Below are 12,524 nucleotides of genomic sequence, written 5' to 3' on the forward strand. Positions count from 1 at the left end.
GTTCATACATGGTATCCCCTGGCAAATCATAAAATGTTTTGAAAGCAACTTAGGGAGGGCATGTCGATGTTCCAACCTATAGTTAGTCTTTGGGTCTCATCAGAACAAAAGGCATCTGACTAAAGTTCCCTAGAAACTGTGGATTCTTGGGATATGCATAGTGTTGCACCTGGCCCTTTTTGCAGGGTCAACCCCAGTCTTTTTGTCTCTTTCCTCCTAAGTTTTCCGACCAGTTTTTGTTGGCTTTACGACTCTGGGCACTTTACCACTGATAAAACAGTGCTAAAGTGCATATGCTTTCTGTGTAAATTGTACTGTTCATTGGTGTATCTGTGGTTGACGTATTTGATTTACTGGTAAGTCCCTAGTAAAGTGCACTAGAGGTGCCCAGGGCCTGTAAATCAAATGCTACTAGTGGGCCTGCAGCACTGATTGTGCCACCCACATAAGTACCCCTGTAAACGTACCTCAGACCTGTTGCCGCAGTGTCTGTGTGTGCAGTTTTAAACTACCAATTCGACTTTGCAAGTGTACCCACTTGCCAGGCCTAAACCTTCCCTTTTACTACATGTCAAGCACCCCTATGTTAGGCCCTAGGTAGCCCTAGGGGCAGGGTGCAGTGTATGTTTAAGGTAGGACATATTCTAGTGTGTTTTATATGGCCTAACAGTGAAATACTGCCAGATTTGATTTTCACTGTGCAAGGCCTATCTCTCTCATAGGTTAACATGGGGGCTGCCTTTAAATATCCTTAAAGCGCAAATTCCCTTTGAGAGTAGATAAAAATGTGGAGTTTAGGGTCTCTGAACTCACAATTTAAAAACACATCTGTTTGAAAATGCCACTTTTATAAAGTAGGCATTGTCTTGCTTAGACCATCCTGTAACTGCCTGTTTGAGGATTGTCTGTCTCGGTCAGTTTGACAGTTGGGCTGTTTTGCACCTCTCTAGACAGTGACATAAAGGGGGCGGGTGTAGCCTGCATATCCTGATGAGCCATCTGAGCTAGAGGGGAGGGAGGAGTGGTCGTTCACACCTGAAAGGACTGTGCCTGCCCTTACACAATGCAGTCTCCAAACCTGTGGTGTGTGTCTGGGCCCTGCCCTAGACAAGGAAGGATGTCACATACACTTGAGACTTTGCTTTGAAGTTTGCCAACTTCAAAGACAGAAAGGGGTATAAGAAGAAGGCCCAAAACCCAGACATTTAGAATCTTTGTGGAATCAAGAGGAACCTTTGCCCAGGAGAAGAGCTGAGGAGCTGGAGGAAGAGTACTGTCGCTTTGCTGTGTTGCTTTGCTGGACTGGCCTACCGTTGCTTCTTCTGCCTGAAAATAGGGCAAACGATTAACTTTGCTGTGTGTCTTGCTTGAGAAAGTTCTCCAAGGGCTTGGAGTAGAGCTTGCCTCCCGTTGGAAGTCTCAGGGACACCAAAGACTTCAGTTTCCTCGACCTGCGGCACTGGGAACTGTGTGTTTTGTGCTTCTCAAGAGGAGAAACCACCACGCCGCCTCCAACGACACCCCTGGTCTGCACCATGACCTGCCAACGCCGCACAGAGTTGCATTGCCCTGCTTCTAACCACAACCTGGTCTCACCGATGCGGTCATCGGATGACTTCACCGAGCCATTGCTAGCACCGTGACTTGTGGGCCCCGCACTCCGGCATTGCCTGCTCACACCGCTGTCTGGGCATCCTCAACACCGCCGCTCCTGCTGACACCAGTGCTGCTACCCGCAGTGTGGCCTGTATACACCACTTGTGAGGTACACAAAGCACCATCCAGTCCCACACGCAGCTCCGGTCCACCGACGCCAGCACTATCGACTCCAGTGTCGTCACTAGTCATCCTGCCTCCACTGTGGCCTGTGGATACTGCTCGTAAGGGTCACGAAGCACCGTCTCGCACCGCTGGCTTGGCCTACCAACAACATCGCTTCAGCAACGACGCTGCGTGCACCGTGACCTGGTGATAACGCATGTCTCACCGCCCTGCTTCACACCGCAGCCCTGATCTCACCAACGCCGCTGGACGCGTCACCAAGTCACTGCCTGCACCATGAACTGTTGGCACCACATGTTGCATCGTCCCGCTTCACACTGCAGCCCCGACGCCATCCACGCAAGGGCTCCTGACTTCATCAGCCCGTAGTTCGATCCACACGTGTGTGACTTCAAGGGCCCAACGACTCCCACACCACCTCTGGAACCGACACCGCGATGACAGTTATGCTGCTCTCCAGAGCTCACCACAAGGATCGCGACACCCTGCAATTCCAAAGGTACTGTTTTGCGGGGCTTCCAGACACCGTAGCTGGCCTGCAATACGGCAGCTGGCCTGAACAGTTGGTTTTGTTGATCACAACGCCGTGATAGCCCCAGCGGAGCTGTAGACTTCAAGGAACTGTATTTTTTAGATACATATTACAACATTCATATCTTTAGCACTGTATGTTGGATTTTTATCGTTTTGGTCTTTTTTTACACCGATAAATATTGGCTATTTTTCTAAACTGGTGTGGTGTCCTTTTGTAGTGTTTTCACTGTATTACTGTGTGTTATGTGCAAATGCTTTACACATTGCTTCTGAGATCACCCTGACTGCTCGTGCCAAGCTTCCAAGGGGTTGAGCAGGGGTTATCTGAGCGGGTATCTCCCTTATCCTGACTAGAGTAAGGGTCCATACTTGGACAGGGTGCAAACAGACTACCAACTAGAGACCCCAATTCTAACACATAGGGCCTCATTATGACTTTGGCGGACTATAACGTAGACCGCCGAAGTCCCACCAGCCACAAGACCGCCAGGGATGGTGGCCTTCAGACCACCATATTATGACTGCTGGTGGCTCTTCGCCAGAATTTGGGTGGAGAGCTGCCAGCAGCCACACTGGCCGTCGGCGGTGCAGTGGAGCCCCCTCCGCTTGCACCTCCACTTCATCACATCACCGCTACACCTATTATGAGTTGGTAATAGGTGTGGCGGTGTTGTGGTGGTGGGGTGCTTGCAGCGTAGCAGGCCCCAAGGATCCCATCCCCTCTCGGACGACCACTGAGAAAAGGTAAGTGCCCGTCCGATAGGGGAGGGGGGGTGATCAGTGGTGTGTGTGCGTGCACGGGGGTGTGTGTTTGTGTGATTGGAGGGGTGGTGTTTGTGTGAGTGTATGTGTGTGATTTTGATTGTGTGAGTGCGTGAATGAATATGGGGTGGTGGGGGTGTGTGTGAGTGTAGGTGTGTCTGTATGAGTGCGTAAATGTGTGATAGCGTGTGTGTGTGTGGTGCGTGCATTCTTTGATCGGGTGGGGGGGTTTCTACGGGCTTATGGGGACTGTGGCTGTGTGGGTGGGTGCTGGGAGGGAGTCACATACTGGAAACAGGAATGTAAATTTCCGTCACCAGTATCCTTTCTGCCAGGGATTTCCTGGCAGTGGTGCCACCAGTAAATCCCTGGCGGAAAGGGGACTCCAAATACTGTTGGTGGTCTATGGTGGACCGCCGGGGTAAAGGTAGTCCACCTTCGCTCCGGCATTCTGACTGCCCTGGCGGTACAGGCGGTGAACTGGCTGCTTTGTAGCCTGTTCACCTTCGTGGTCATAATCTGGCAGTACAGCACCGCCACGCTGTCGGCGGTGTTACCGCCACCGCCAGCATGGTGGAGCTGGACTGCCAATGTTATAATGAGGGCCATAGTGTGTTGCCATCTCGATCAGGTGGATAAATAGTTTCTCATACCAAGTGCGAGTTTCACAACTCGTATTGTAAAACTGAAGAATCTGGTCATTCTTATCCACTCTGCACATGTACTTGTTGTAATCAAGGATGCAGGTCGGCTTGTTAACTTTGGCCATCTGACCTAGAAGAATGACAGGGGGGAAGTGCACTCATCATGAATTGTAGTAAAGAACATGTACACATCACGCCTGCCTGACAACTTGACTATGAGCAGTTGGAATACAACGCAGTACTCTGGAATTTCTGAAGCTTTTTACAAACAAGCTCCTGTGGGGATCCTTTGTGGCAACAAAAACTTTACCACATGCCACATTGCCAGCTTTGTACATTTCACTGAACAACTCTTCTCCGTATAGAAATTGTCCACAAAAGTTATATCCTTTGTGAAGGAGTGGTTGGACAAGCTGCCATGCAGTCTTTCCTGTGACTCCTAGCATGGGAGGGCAACCCTTCAAGGCTTAGAGTAGAGTTCTTCCTTGTATACTCACTTCAGTTGTACACATAGCCAGTATAGCAATCACACAGCGTGTACAACTGATGCCATAGCTAGCTCTTTTGCTTGCAATGTACTGCCTGAACAGCAGGCACATTTTGTACAGGATAAAATACTCCTCAATGGCTATATCCTTTCCAGGAGGTTAAATCCAAGGCATACTATCTCACAAATGTACCACAGCAAGCTGAATTTTGAACAACCTCTCATGGTGTGGATGGTCGTGGGGCAATGCAGCAGAATTGTCATTGAAAGCAGTACACTGCAATGGCAAACAATGATCTCTGCTCATTTACGGTGGTAAGATGGGGGTTACCCTATCCGTGTGAGTAGACTAGAAGGACTGCAAGGATGATTTGTTCACTGACCCCATTTTGAGTGTAAGGCCCAAAAATATTTTCAGCTCTTCAAGTGAAGTGCAAGACCATTTGTGTGTCCTAGAATGAGGCCCTAGAGAGCCTCCATGCTCCCTCAGAAATTATTCGGTACAAAAATGTATTTGCTGCGCAATTTGCTCAAGTAAGTCAACATCCCCCCCAAAAAAATAGACGTAGTCAATTGGCAATTTTTTTTTTTGTATCGACTACATCCAGTGTCACCAGTGAAATGAGGAACTTGGGGCAGAACTAAATTGAGGGGCTGCCATGCGAGCATTCACCGAGTGCTTATTGCTGAATGTGCCTCCTTTCTGGGTTGGTCTAACATGCTAAGGTCGTTTCACTTCATAGACTTTGCTTGCGAAGGGACAGCACGACTGGCATCATCATGTCCCTCAGAATTGCTAGAACATGAGTTGTCGGATTAAACTTTATTCACTGAAATATCACTTCCAGATTTTGCTCCATTTTATTCTCTCAGTCTCTGATCCTGCCTCAGAGCTATCCTCCATTACACGCTTTAGAGTCTGGCAGCAGTCATCCACCAAGGTGCTCTCTCTGCTGACTGGCTATATCCACAATTCTAAAACACTGTCTTACGTAGAAGGCAGGAGTATTGTTCTAAATCAATCAGTCGGTGTGTGTGTGTGTTTGTGAGAGATGTGTGCAACAGTAAATAAACACAAAGTTAATTTATCTTCTTTCCTCAAACTGAAGGCTCTCCAAAGACATAAAAAAGACACAGTATTTGTTAATCTTGCCAGATACCTAATATCACAGCATACATTTGTCATGGCTTATGTAGAACTTTGTTGGGGGAGCCGCTGCCCATTTGCCAGTATAAAAGTATTTACCCAAAGTTTTAAATGTACCTCTGATCTCAAGAAGCACACAATCATATAGTAGCCCTACAGTTGTATTCTCTGGTGGGCTTCTCGTGAAACAGTGCTATCACTAGGTTCAATTTTAATAGCAACACACCTCAAAGTGAGGAAGATCTTTGTAAGATCAAAACGCGTCACCAAGTTTTTGCAACAGAACCATGCTTTGGAGTGCAAGTTTTTGGTGCTTGTGATATGTGGCACTTTACTTGGATAAACATATATATATCACACACACATATCTATGGCCCCCTAAGTTGGTCGACCACCTACCTACATTGTTTATTTTATTTTTTATTTTTTGGGGGAAATATGTAGTTCACTTAGTGAAGGTTAGGTGCAAAGTTACTAACAAAGGTGCCCCCACATAGTTCAGGGCAATTTCCCCGTACTTTGTGAGTGTGGGGACACCATTACATGTGTGCACAACATATAGGTCAATACCTATATGTAGCTTCACAATGGTAACTCTGAATATGGCCATGTAACATGTCTAAGATCATGGAATTGTACCCCATGCCAAATCTTGTATTGGGGTGCCAAACCCATGCATCCCCGGGGCTCCACTATGGACCCTGGGTACTGCCAAACCAGCTCTCTGGGGTTTTCTCTGCAGCTACCGCTGCTGCCACTGAACAGACAGGGTTCTGTCCTCCTGGGGTCTGGGCAACCCAGTCACAGGAAGGCAGAACAAAGAATTTCTTCTGAGAGAGGGTGTTACACCCTCTCCCTTTGGAAATAGGTGTTAAGGGCTGGGGAGGAGTAGCCTCCCCCAGCCTCTGGAAATGCTTTGAAGGGCACTGATGGTGCCCTCCTTGCATAAGCCAGTCTACACCGGTTCAGGGAACCCCCAGTCCCTGCTCTGGCGTGAAACTGGACAAAGGAAAGGGGAGTGACCACTCCCCTGTCCATCACCACCCCAGAGGTGGTGCCCAGAGCTCCTCCAGGGTGTCTCAGACCTCTGCCATCTTGAATCCAGAGGTATGAGGGCACACTGGAGGTCTCTGAGTGGCCAGTACCAGCAGGTGATGTCAGAGACCCCTCCTGATAGGTGCTTACCTGACTAGGTGGCCAATCCTCCTCTGAGGGCTATTTAGGGTCTCTCCAGTGGGCTTTTCCTCAGATAACGACTTGCAAGAATTCACCAGAGTTCCTTTGCATCTCCCTTTTTGACCTCTGCCAAGGATCGACCGCTGACTGCTCCAGGACGCCTGCAAAACTGCAGCAAAGTAGCAAAAAGACTACCAGTGACATTGTAGTGCCTAATCCTGCCGGCTTTCTCGACTGTTTCCTGGTGGTGCATGCTTTGGGGGCTGTCTGCCTTCATCCTGCGCTGGAAGCCCGAAGAAATCTCCTGTGGGTTGACTGAATCTTCCCCCTACTCCAGCAGGCACCAAATTTCAGCGTCACTAGTACTCTGGGACCCATCTCATCCTGACGAGCTTGGCCCCTGGAACACAGGTGGTGGACCCAAGTGACCCAGACTGTCCAGTGGCCCAACTGTCCAAATTTGGAGGAGGTAAGTCCTTGCCTCCCCTCACCAGACAGTAATCCAGGGCACCACGTGGACTGATGCTGCTAGGGCTTCTGTGCACTTTTGCAAGGAATCCTTCCTGCACAGCCTAGTCCAGGTCCCCAGCACTCCGTCCTGCATTGCTCTACTCCCTGAGTTGACCTCCTTCTTCGTGGGACCCTCCTTTGTAGTGTTGAGACGACCGTAGTGCTCAGTCTTCTTGAACCCGTGTTCAAGGGCTTCTGCAGGTGTTGCCTTCTTGTGCGTGGGCTCTCTGTGTTGCTGAGGGTACCCTCTGTCTCCTCTCCCAAGTGGCGACATCATGGTCCTTCCAATGCCCGGGCAGCACCCTTTTTCTTCAACCGCAACCTTTGCAGCTAGCAAGGTTTGTTTGCGGTCTTTCTCTAAAGAAACAACTCTGCATCCTCCAGCACTCTGTGGGACATCTTCTGCACAAAGGAGAAGTTCCTAGCACCTTTCGTTGTTGCAGAATCTTCAGCTTCTTCCATCTGGAGGCAGCCATTTTGCACCTTCATCCGGGGTTTAGTGGGCTCCTGCCCCCACCGGACACTTTCACGACTCTTGGACTGGGTCCCCATCCTTTGCAGGTCCTCAGGTCCAGGAATCCGTCTTCAGTGCTTTGCAGTCTGTTGTGGTCTTTGCAGAATCCTCTATCAGAAATTTAGTGTGTTTCTGGGAAAGTAGTATTACTTTACTCCTACTTTTCAGGATTTTGGGGTGGGGTATCTTGGACAATCTTAGTGTTTTCTTACACTCCCAGACACCCTCTACACACTACACTAGACTAGGGGTCCATTTGTGGTTCGCATTCCACTTTCAGAGTATATGGTTTGTGTTGCTCCTAGGCCAATTGCATCCTGTTGTATTCTACAGTGTTTGCACTACTTTTCTAACTGTTTACTTACCTGATTTTGGATTGTGTGTATATTTTGCTTACCTCCTAAGGGAGTATATACTCTGAGATATTTTGGCACATTGTCACTAAAATAAAGTACCTTTATTTTTAGTAACTCTGAGTATTGTGTTTCTTATGATAAAGTACCTATATGATATAAGTGGTATAGTAGGAGCTTTGCATGTCTCCTAGTTCAGCCTAAGCTACTTGCTATAGCTACCTCCATCAGCCTAAGCTGCTAGAATACTACTAATCTACTAATAAGGAATAACTGGACCCGGCACAAGGTGTAAGTACCATCAGATACCCACTATAAGCCAGGCCAGCCTCCTACAGCCAGTGCTCACACCGGAGGATCCATTAGATTCCTCCCGATTATGGGCCTTTGGCCAACATATGCACCTATAGGGTTAAATCACAGTCGATCTCTTGACTTTTTAGGTGTATCCATCCACCTCCTAAGTATTGCTTCTATTAGAATGCATGAGTGGCTAGTGTACATTTGAACTGTTTGCTAAGTCATCACACTTTTGTATTCCATTCAATTCTTTCTCTTACATGCACTGTGTATTAAGGGTAATCTTTTTTGTTATTTTGTTCACTACTATTCACATTGGTTCACTTTACAGCAAAACAAATTGCTTGGGATGCCCTAGGGGTTGTTCTTCTATTGGTCTTAATTAGCAGAATGCTCTATTGGCGTCCTTAGCAGCCATATAATTTTTTGTCTGCCGAAAAGACTGAGGCCCTCATTACAACCCTGGTGGTCGGAGATAAAGCAGAGGTAATACTGCCAACAGGCCGGCAGTAAACAAAATTGAATTATGACCATGGGGGAAACCGCCAACACAGACAGCCACCTTAACACACCGACCGCCACAGCAGTAGCAACAAGCACCGCAGCGGTAACCGGCAACAGCCAGGTGGAAGACAAGGTCCCACCTACTGTATTATGACACACCAATCTGCCACCTTTTCCGGGGCGGTACCAACGTCATCAAAGCAAGGCAGAATCAGTACATAGGGTGGTTTGCCCACTGCTTGTTCCTGGGGAGTGCAAGGTCACAGTCTCTCAGGTGGGTGGTTTGCCCACTGCTTGGTCCTGGGGAGTGCAAGATCACAGTCTCTCTAGTGGATGGCTTCTCCACTGGTTCTGGAGGAGGCTCTGTGCCCAGTGTGCTTCATCCTGGCAAGGAGGGGGTGAGTGGATGCCTTCTTCCACTGGTTCTGGAGGAGGCTCTGTGCCCAGTGTGCTTCATCCTGGCAAGGAGGGGGTGAGTGAATGCCTTCTTCCACTGGTTCTGGAGGGGGCTCTCTGCCCAGTGTGCTTCATCCTGGCAAGGAGGGGGTGAGTGGATGCCTTCTTCCACTGGTTCTGGAGGGGGCTCTCTGTCCAGTGTGCTTCATCCTGGCAAGGAGGGGGTGAGTGGATGCCTTCTTCCACTGGTTCTGGAGGGGGCTCTCTGCCCCGTGATGCAGCACATGGGGAGTGCAAGCTCACAGTCTCTTACCTGGATGTCAGATCCACGAGATTTGCTGTGGGCGGGATGCATGACACTCCATGGAGGCAGGATTGGTGCTGGTGGCGGTGCTGGTGTCGGTGCTGCCAGTGGTGGGGGGAGGCTCCAACCCTTTCCCTGGAGCCTCGGGCGGCTGCCCACTGGGGCTGCTGCTGCCAGTGGTGCTGGTGGCGGTGCCAGTGGTGATGCTGCTGGAGGTGCCGGTGGCGGTACTGGTGTCTGCTGCCAGTGGTGGGGGAGGCTCCAGCCCTTCCCCTGCAGTCATGGATGGCTGAAGCGCATGGTTGGTGGTGGGGGCTCAGATCCTGTCACAACACCAGGCCTCCTGTCCCTTCTGCCTGCAGGGCCAGGCCCTTTGCAGCTGGTGGTGCATCCTTGCCCTTGGCAGCTGGTGGTGCGTCCTTGCCCTTGGCAGCTGGTGGTGCATCATTGGCCTTGGCAGCTGATGATGCCTTCTTGCCCTTGGCAACTGGTGGTGCATCCTTGGCCTTGGCAGCTGGTGGTCCCTTCTTGCCCTTGGTAGCTGGTGGTTGTTCCTTGGCCTTGCCCCTGGCAGCAGGTGCAGGCACACTGCCAGTGCTGATGGGTGTCTCCTTGGAGCAGTTCACACCTGCAGTAGCTGCCGAAACTACAGTGGCCGTGGACTGGGTGGCTGAGGTGCTGGCCTGGGTTCTGTCCACCCTGGCCCGAAGTGAAGGATGGGGTGGGGATGGGTAGGGAAGAGGTCAAGGGTGGAGAGGAAAAGCTTCTTAGGGACACCGGGGTGGGAAGAGGTTGAAGGCTAAGGAGTGGAGGAAGAGGGAGTGGTTGTAGGAGGTGACTGTCTGCTGTGTTTGGGTGCAGGTGCAGGTGCAGGTGCATGGGCTGGATGCTGTTGTGAGATGGATGGCTGTTGGGTGTCTGAGTGCTTGCATTTGTGTACTTTGGGAGGAGGGGCCACAGACACAGTGGGAGAGGACACAGGGGATGTGTGCATGGATGTGGGGGTGGTGACTACCAGTGAGTGGTGTGTAGTGATCGGCGTGATGGAGATAGAGGATGAGGATGTAGTGCATGCAGGTGTGAGTCGAGACGCTACTGGGAGGGAGGTGGACGAGGAGGAGGAGGGCTACACAGTGGAGGCAGTGGATGTTGGTGTGTCTGCATGTGTGTGATGCTTGCGTGAGTGCCTGTGGGGTGTGTGGTGCTTATGTTTCCCTGGGCTTCCCTTGTGTGTTGACGTGTGTGCATGCTGATCTGAAGGTGTGCTTGGGATAGGCTGAGATAGAGGGGATTGGGTCTGGGTGGAGGAAGTTGGAGAGGGGAGGCTAGAGACAGGTACAATGGCTGCCATCAGTGCTGAGGCCAGAGTCTGAAGAGCTCGCTGAAGGGCCGCCTGACCAGAATGAATGCCCTCCAGGAATGCATTTGTTTGTTGCAACTGCCTTTCTACATCCTGGATGGCATTCAAAATGGTAGACTTCCCAACAGTGAGGGACCTGATGAGGTCAATGGCCTCCTCACTGAGGGAAGCAGGGGTGACTGGGGCAGGGCCTGAGGTGCTTGGGGCGAAGGAGATGCCAACCCTCCTGGGTGAGCGGGCATGGGAAACTCGCTGAGGGGCTGCTGGGAAGGCAGTGCTGGTACGGGGGTGGCAGCTGTGCCTGTACTTGGGATGGCCACAGAGCTGTCCTCCACCAGCAGGGAGCTTCCATCGGGGAAGGTATCACTGTCAGAACTGTCCCCTCCTGTCTCCGCTGTGGTGCTCCCTTCCGACAGTGGGTGCTCCGCCTGCCGTAGACCCCCAGGGTCCGCACGTCGTTGGTGATGGCACGCCATATACCCTTTTTCTGATGGGCGCTGACCTGCAGAAAAATATAAATGGAAAAAGGGATCAGACATACCGTCCAGCCTGTTACACCCATGGCCCACCATATCCCTCCCATCCCCTTACACACAAACATTGACCACCATACATGCTGCAGACTGCCCAGGACCCCTCCCCGACCCCCCTTACATGAGGCCTTCGCACACATCACACCATGTATTCATGCCCCATGGATCGTGCCTACAGTGTACTCACTTGTTGGTCTGGAGGCCCATAAAGTAATCGGTACTGGGGTAGGACCCCACCCATCAGTTTCTCCAACTCCGCAGTAGTGAAGGCAGGGGCCCTTTCCCTAGTGACTCGAGCTATGGTTGCTTCCAGACACACGTCACAGCAGCACTTGCAGTGTAGGTCCTCTCCTGTTAAAGATCAGGTAGCAAGTGAGTGAACAGATAGAAAATGTCAGTCACGTCCGCGGCGGTGCGTACCGTCACCACCGGCGTACATCACCATTGCCCACTGTAACCCATAAGGCCCAATGATAACCAATGAGGAGTTGCACGGCGGTACTCGACCGCCTCCTGCAACGGCACACAACATCAGCAGCATTACCTCATTTCCACCTGTCCCCCCACACAGGACAGGCGTCTACCATTTCGGAGGGGAGGCCACGGCACCTAACTGCATCACAGCCGACATAAGCACATTTTGGCAATAAACATAAAGATACTGTTTCTGTCACAACATGCAATGCAATATACATTGAGGAAATGTTAAGAACTGAACAGATGCTCATCGTTTTGCCCCCCAGATTACAACTGCTGAGGATGAATAGGGGATGGAGGCATCCCCGCGTGTACAGGCCCTTGGTGGACTTGGCAACAATGGAGGACAGGCACATTAGCCTCACCTACAGACTTCTTCATCATCATCCGCTTTATTTCGCTAACAATATACCATAAACGCACAGTACAAAAAAAACATTTAAGAAGATAAAACATAAAATCTATTATTTTAAAAGAGAAAAGAGAAAAAAACTTGAAAATACAATAAAATTTAGGGAACGAATCAAAGTACATAAAGGTTTAAATAAATAAGTAGGTGTGGGCACACATTGTCTAGTCTATACAATTAGTCCTGCATTATATTGCACAGCTATATAGTTACATTGCCTGCTCTCTGTGGCAATGGCTAAAGTTTGCCTTTTAAAATTCCAAGTCGGGAGGGCCAAATTGATTCGAAGAATTTTGCCAAGTTTCTCAGCCCAAGTCTGTAAGGGTAAAAGA

This window comes from Pleurodeles waltl, chromosome 2_2 (assembly GCF_031143425.1).
Source record: "Pleurodeles waltl isolate 20211129_DDA chromosome 2_2, aPleWal1.hap1.20221129, whole genome shotgun sequence".
Classification (NCBI taxonomy): domain Eukaryota; kingdom Metazoa; phylum Chordata; class Amphibia; order Caudata; family Salamandridae; genus Pleurodeles; species Pleurodeles waltl.